Raw genomic sequence first — 7054 nt, 5'->3', positions numbered from 1 at the left:
CAAGGTCGGGGTTCGACATGTTGAGGAAAAGAAATAAACAGAAGTAAAAAGCCGAACGAGGTACAAATTATGAAGAGGAAAACTTACATGGGAAAGACAACACAGAGAAATGACGGAAATAAGAGGTCAACGCCGGAAAAGATAACGCCGGAAAAGAAATAACGAAAGAGGAAAAATTCACAAGTTTTTGAATTTTGAATAGACAAGAAAAAACGAAGCGTCCCCTATGAACAGACCCTAAAGGGCTCTTGTATCAAACTAAAGGGGAGGCATGTGATGACCCGCGAGGCTAAACCGGGTCATATTCATTTCGCAGGCCCAGCCCATACTTAGACCTATGGTCTAACATCGGATGGGACCCGAATAAAGGAAGCGGGCGCAGCGAGTAACCGCCCCGAATGGGAACCGAATAAGCGGAAACGGGTGAAGCGAGTAACCGCCCCGAATTCCTAAACGGAGCATCAAGACTCCCACTCAGAACCACGTTCGTTGCCATGAAAGCCACGAAAGGGACATGGCCTAAAAAGGGGGAACCGCCCTCAGAACGTGGCCCACTAAGGAGTAACCGCCCTCGGCGGTTACCTAAAAAACACCTATAAAAGGCCTTAAGAATGAGGGAAAAAAGTACGCTCACAATTTTCCCCGCAATACTATTGTCAAATTACCAACCTTCTTACAAAAACTGACTTGATCGTCGGAGAGATTTCCCGAAGATCCTGTCTCCGGTTCTGTTTTGCAGGTAACTCTGGCAGAGAATATCAAATCGGATCCGGCAAGTTATCACACATATATCAATTAGGAGCAAGTGGACTCTATTGTATCAAGTAGTAAAAGTTCCAAAGAATTGTATCAATCCTACAGAGACTAGTACTTAATTTGTACTCAAATTCTGTATCATCTAAGGATTGAATTAAGTGTTTTGAGTTTGTAACCTTAACTATGAATAAAACAATTAAACTACCAAAGCAATTAAACAATTAATATGTTTAAATGTATGAATGGACGACTAGGATTTAGGATCTGATGCTCATAAAATATATAGCATTTAATAGGACAAATGTATCCTATCGCAACCAGTAATATTGTTCTAAGCACGAGATCGAATAAAATTCATAATCGGTTAAAGTTATACCTTAATTTTATTAAGTCGCATTTTGAATATAATTCGATGTTTTTACCGATTTATACCGAAATATGACAAATTAGCCTTAATAGCATAATTTTTCCCTAATAAATTATTTTCAAGATAATACCATATATTCTGGATAATTCATGAATCATTCAAATTTTCAGTGAAATTTATTAAAAATTTAAAAATTGGTCCGGACAAAAATGGGTATTTACAAAAGTTGTCAAACATCAAGTTCTATCAAGGTATGTGATACGGGAAGTTATGCATTATTAGCTGTACTGTTTTATTGTGTGCAGGTTTGGCCTTGTGTTTAAACAACATACATCAAACAAAGAAGGCCGAACCATGCGGTGATCAAGTGCGTGAGCTACTATGTGCCTAAGAGCTGCAGATTTCACATGCAAGTTAGTCCTAAGATTCAGAAATGTAAGGCAAGAGGATGGAAGCCTAGAAAAGCAAGGTTCAAATCAAATCTTGATCAAATGAGGTTCGAGTTTCTTGCAAATCAAGGTATCAGTTAAGAGCCCCAGAGGAAGCATGAGAGAATTGCAGTGGGTAGACCAGAAGTTAAGAGCCCCAGAGGAAGCATGAGAGAATTGCAGTGGGTAGACCAGAAGTTAAGAGCCCCAGTGATGACGTTGTGGTTAAGGCGGAACTCATTGCATGACAGCTCAATGAAGTTGTAGATGCCCCATTCCTTCCATTTATTTTCATAGCTCAACCTGAACCTATCAACAAGCTTCTTCCAGTCAGCTGTATCGCTAAGAAAGATAGGATATGTGCTCTTTTTGGAGCCAAGTGGAAACAAGGAGCTATCTAGAAGCAATGCCTCATCTCTTGAGATCAAGTCACCAGTAGGCTCACCAGAAAGAGCCACAGGTCTTATGCCAAAAGAGGAAGCCTGAAGAAGAAATTAAGAGAAATTTAATTGATTTTTCAAGTTAATTCAAGGAAAAGTTGATTCAATGGCGCAATTTTTACATTCTTCAAGCATAATCGCTGTCTGAGGTAGGAGGAAGGCTCAATGAGATGAGAATAGTCAGTATTAACTACAAATTTATTCAGACACGGAGGGCAAAAGCCCAGGTATGCGTTTCTTACTTTTTTTTAAAAAAAGAAAGAGAATGCAAAAAATGTAAACTGAATCTGCCTAAAAGAAAAGAAAAGAAACCAAAATAAATAAATAAGGCAGATAAAAGATATTCGGTGTAAAAAAGAAAATAAAATATAAAATAGCCCCCTAAACTTATATGAAATATTCAGTTAGCCCTCTAAATTTGCACAAAATGTAATCAATTGATCACTCGATCATAAAAAAAAATTAAATTAAATGCAGAAGATGTAATGTACGCGTTTAAACGAAAAAGTAAAATGACCAAAATTGAGGTATGCGGTTTTAATATTAGAGAAGAAAGTTTTATGGTTGAGCAAGTAATAACTTTATTTTTAATCTATTTTTGAATTATGTAATAATATTCTAATATGCGTGTAATACATCTTCCGCATTTAACTTACTCTTTTGCAACCGAGTGATCTTTTGATTAAATTTTGTGCAAGTTCAAGGGGCTAACTGAGCATTTTATACAAGTTTAAGGGGCTATCGGGATATTTTAAAAGTTCAGGGAACCAATCAAGTTTTTTTGGACAAGTTCAGGGTACAAATGATATATTAACCCTTAATATAAATATACAAGCCTAAATAATGTAAAACTGTTAAATATTAGTAATATGATTATCTTTTAAAAAAAATGATTACCAGGGTAAAAAAAATATGATTATTCAAATTTAAATTATATGCCTAATGCATACCCAGCCCCCTAAAGTTGTCCGTTTTCTTCATTTAACCCCCTCATCTTACGGGACAACCCTTTAACCCCCTAAACTCCATAAAAATGGTATTTCTCACCCCCTTAACTTGTCCAAATTTATCATTTTAACCATTCTCAACTCATCGAATATCCTATTTACCCCCTTAACTCCATAAAAGTGGTATTTCTTACCACTTATGATCCTATTTACCCTCTTAATTTCATAAAAATGGTATTTCTTATCCCTTTATAGTAGTAAAAAAAGTTGAATGGAGAAAGAACGAATAAAAAAATACAAATAACAAGAACATTAATATAAACAAGTTAAATACATTATATGTAGGGATAATGTACCGAAATGGGCCTATGATTTTTGGGGAAGTATCAATTTAGGTTCCACTTTTATGGAAAACATAAATATAGGTTTAACGTTTAAAAAAAGTTATCAATTTAGGCTTCGATAACGGATTGTAAGGGGTGAAAAATACCACTTTTATGGAGTTAAGGGGGTAAATAGAACATTCTATGAGTTGGGGAGATAAATGGACAAGTTAAGGGGGTGAGAAATACCATTTTTATGGAGTTTAGGGAGTTAAAGGGTTGTCCCGTAAGGTGAGGGGGTTAAATGAACAAACCGGACAACTTTAGGGGGCTGGGTATGCGTTAGGCCTAAATTATATTATATCATTTTTCACTCATACATGATAGTTTTTCATAAAAAAATAAATGTGTGGTAGGTGAATTTATTTTTATGAATATACCTTTTTTCTAAAAAAAAAATTTGAACCTATTTTTTCTAAAATTATTAATAGGTAAAACCAACTTCTCTTAAAAAAAAAAACCAACTAAATTCAAGCGTTGCGTTTTTAATGATATAGTGAGTATAAGAGTAAGCGTGTTTGACATAAAAGGAAACATCACCACTTGATATATTTGTATTTTTTCTCTATAAATATGAGTTTTATGTAGGTAACCCTTTAATTTAGTTAAGTTGGGTTTAAGTTGTATATTGAGTTTTAATTCAAGCCTTTGTGATTTTTCTTAGGTTCAAAAAGCCCAATTTCAATTCTCCAATGGGTCGAATTAGTTTAGGGAAGTTCGGGTCAATTTCATTTTCCTTTTTAGACAAATTAGGATTTCTTTTCACAAATAGGCCTTTAATTTCATAGGATTTATTCAACTGAATTTTATGGGATAATAGCTAGAATTAGGAAAGTTAGGGGGTAAATAAAAAACTTTCTCTTATTACGTAATTTCATTACATAAAAGCAATGTTATCAAGCTCGGACCGGACTGGCCGGTCGGACGGGTCGGACTGGGAACCGATAAGTAATCCGATCCGAGCTTGACTGGTTCAACATATGTTGAAAAACCCGGCGTGAACCGGAGACCGGAGGTCGAACCGGGAACCGGTACAACTCCGGTTCAGTAAGAAAATGGCTTGAATGATAAAAAAAAGAAAGATTTAGAGTGATGCTGCCTTCCTAAACAATAATATACTGAAAGGATCATAACATATAATACAGAAGAACATCTGAATCATCAAGCTTTACCTTAATAATAATATTTGAAATAGTAGAGAGAGAAAGAGAGGGGCGGTACAAAAACAGAAAGAGAGAGGCGGTGGAATAGGTTCGTGGAAGAAGATGAAGAGTGGAAGTGGAAGTAGGTTTTTGGAGTTAAACTTAAAAAAGTTGATGGACTAGGTTAAATTTAGTGGCCCAAATAATTTTAAAAGCCTAATAACTTGTGTATGGAAACAAATCATAATTGGCAAGAAAAAGAAAAGAATTAGTGGAAAATTTAAATTGTACAAAACAGATTATGTCACAATGAATATGACAAATCTGGAATAAACTTTAGATTTATGATAAAATTCAAAATGTCATTAACTTTAATTGTAAAATTAATATGAAATATGGTATTCTGTGTAAAAGTTACTATATTACTCATATTCATTAGGTGTCATTCTACTAGATAGAAATAGGTTTTAAATTAATTATATGTATAAATATTATTTATTTATTTATTATATCATCCGGTCCGATCAATCCGGGCCATCCGATCCGACCAAGTGACCCGTGACCCAATTATAAATCCGGTTTGATGTCCCGTCCGGTTCTGATAACATTGCATAAAAGAGAAAGGTGGTAATTGTTGGGGGTAAATGTAATTTTTACTTATTTACATTTTTACCATAGGTTATAATTATAACCTAAGTTTGCTAATTTTTACATTTATTCTTATTCAAATCATAGGTTATAATTATAACCTACAGTTTGTCATTTTTATTATTTTGGTGTAAAAAATAAAGGAAATAAAAAGAAAAATAAAAGAATACAAAAATAAAAGAAATAAAAAGAAAAATAACAGAATACAAAAATAAAAGAAATAAAAAAATAAAAAATAAAAAAGAAATAGTCAAAAGAAGAGAAGAATGTGGGTTAGTGGGTGCAGGAAACCCGAAATAGGTCACTGGTCACTTTTGATTAAATTATTCGGGGAGCTAAACGTTCAAGAACTTCAGAAGTGAGTTCGGATCTAGAAAATAGACGTCCCCAGCTTTCTTGATCCATCTTCAGCAGCACCACAGGACGAGCACAGAGAGAGCAGGAATTTTACGAAGTCAGCTGCAGAAACACAATACAATTTCGGGTCAAACTTCACAAGCCAAGTTGAGGCCAAAAAACAAGGAAGCACTACTCCATTTTATGCAAAGTGGCAGCATGACATGAGTAGTGGGTAAGTGTGTGATTCGTGGGTGCAAATCCTTCCTATAAATAACATTTCTTCCTCTTCATTCAAGCCCCCCCCCCCCCAACCAACAATCAATCAATCAATACAAAACAAAAATCAAAACCAAAATAATCAATCAAATACAAGAATACACAACACATATCAATCCAATTATCAGATATATTCAGTCTATTCATATCTTTCTAGCCAAATTCGGTCCCAATTCGGTCCAATTTCATTCCTAAATACAATTCTCAAGCTTCCGAGCCAATTCCGATCATTAATCCTTGATTCTTATCATCAATTATAGCTACAATTGCTATAATCTCAAGCTTTTGTTCATCAATTTGAACATCAATTTACAACAGCCCCTTTTTTTCATCTAATTTTAGCCACTAAAATCATCCCTCTCGGTCCCTGATTCGGTATAATTTGCTCTTTTTCGACCAAACACAAACCCGATTCGTTTTCCTACTCAGATTCACATCCAAAAACTCAATTTCCTAGTCAAAACATCAATCTTATCACAACAATCCCAATTTCCAAATATTCAAGCCCAATCAATTGGCACCACTAAACACGCATCTTACTCAAGTCAAGCATCGATCTCGGGATAACGACCTCAGACAAACAAAATGTTTCAACACGACGCTTCGACGCGACGGCTCACCGCTTCGGTTAATTCATTTCAATTGTTCATTTCAATTTCAATTACAATCATATTTATTGCTTTTGATATTGTGGATATTAAATTTGCTATTTGTCTTGGCTGTAATTATTGCTATTCGGTTTATTGTAACCCGAAACTCTTATTTTAAAGTAAATATAAAGAAAAATTTCCAAAATTCTTGTGTTTTCTTATCATTCTTACATTTTTAATTACTGAAAACTATTGGTACAATTCTAGTTAAAGTTGTGTTGACGACAACTAGGAACCCAGGGAAACATTTTCACAATCCTTGATTTTCCCGTATAATTGTTTGATTATTAGTCAGTTATCCATTAGACACATGCGCATATCTATAAAAACCATTTTCTTAAATGCAGGTTGAGAACCTAATTCTCTGGCACGCCCGCATTTTTCCCGCACAAGTCAAGGTTGTAAAGGAAATATTTTTGTTACTAAAAAATATCGCTAACAATGACAGTGAGTATTTTGTTTATTATAAGATGATCTTCAGACGTTTGCTGTCGTCAATAAAAGTGTACATTTAATGACAATATGATTGTCCCTAATTAATACTCTTAAGTGACAAATTAGATTTTAATGTGTCAAAAATTATGACAAATATAACGTCATTTAAATTTTTCAATTTCAGTCTTATATAGATATTCGCCACATTAACTGTATTTTTTTAGGACGAAATATAAATTTGTC

The sequence above is a fragment of the Euphorbia lathyris genome, chromosome 1 (assembly GCF_963576675.1).
Source record: "Euphorbia lathyris chromosome 1, ddEupLath1.1, whole genome shotgun sequence".
NCBI classification, from domain to species: Eukaryota; Viridiplantae; Streptophyta; class Magnoliopsida; order Malpighiales; family Euphorbiaceae; genus Euphorbia; species Euphorbia lathyris.
Note: the sequence above shows the minus strand (reverse complement) of the source record.